Genomic DNA, 1,379 nt, shown 5'->3' with positions numbered 1-1,379 from the left:
ACTTGCCCAGAATCCAAATTTATTTCGTAATTAGTTCTATTTATTATAATTTAGTCCACGAATAACATGTCGATTTCACCCTGAATTTATTATTGGGTCTTATTTTTCCTCAGTTTTCTTTTCTATATTCTTGTGCCCACGCACACACACTTACAGTGTATATATATATATATATATATATATATAGTATGAATGTATATTTCAGCGGATGCTCACTATGTACGTTACTAAAACATTGTTATGTTTTCACAACAGCCATAAAAACGTTTGAACTGGCATCAGTAATAATGTGCTAACGTGTAACATGCAAATGGATTTTTCCACTTTTATTCAAATTAAAGTTAAAGCATCGTTTATTGATATTTTAAAATGCTTGTGGATTTTATTGTGATTAATTGGATCCAAAATTTTTTATCTCTATTAATATTAATGCTTTTGAGTCCGTTTTCCCCTAACTTTAATTCAGGGTGTATGACTGATACGTTTTCTTTAGTGCATACCGGCAATATATCTTTCATAGAAAACGAATGTTCTTGAACTTTATGGGGGACACGCCTAATTATATGTCATCATTGTTGACTTCTGTTTTTGAAGTAACACCTATATTTTCATTTGATTTGGATGCTTTTAAACACGCAAAGGCTGAGATGTATTTTTAAAACTTAATTAATTGTATATTTCTCACCCGTGTGCATTTAGACTTTTATAAAGAGTAAGTCCATTATGGAGGCTTTAACCATTCATATTTAATGTTTCGTCACCAGTTATTTTATATTGAATTGTAAGACAATTCATCGGATTAAACGCTAATTGCTAAGCTACTACCCTAGTTTGAAAAGCAGAATGCTATAAGCCCCAGGGCTCTAACAGGGAAAATAGCTCAGTGAGGAGAAGAAATAAGGAAACAAGAAAAGTAATTAACAATTAAAATGAAATATTTTAAAATAGATATTTCATTTATAAACTATTAAAACTTTAAAAAAGATCAAGAGAAAGAGAATATTACCTCCAAGCAAGAGAACTCTACCCCAAGACAGTGAAACACCGTGGTACAGAGGCTATGGCACAATCCAATACCAGAGAGCAATGGTTTGATTTTGGAGTGTCCTTCTCCTAGAAGAGGTGCTAGTCTCTTATACCCTTATTAAGAGGAAAGTAGCCACTGAACAATTACAATCCAGTAGTTAACCCCTTGGGTGAAGAAGAATTGTTTGGTAATCTCAATGTTGTCAGGTGTATAAGGACAGGAGAATATGTAAAGGTTGGGCCAGACTATCCGGTGTATGAGTAGGAAAAATGAAAACAAGCCGTAACCAAAGAGAAGGATCCAATGTAGTACTGTCTGGCCAGTCAAAGGACCGAATAACTCTCTAGCAGTA

Source organism: Palaemon carinicauda, chromosome 9 (assembly GCF_036898095.1).
Source record: "Palaemon carinicauda isolate YSFRI2023 chromosome 9, ASM3689809v2, whole genome shotgun sequence".
Lineage (NCBI taxonomy): Eukaryota > Metazoa > Arthropoda > Malacostraca > Decapoda > Palaemonidae > Palaemon > Palaemon carinicauda.
The sequence above is the reverse complement of the archived record's forward strand: the minus strand, read 5'-3'. Positions refer to the sequence as shown.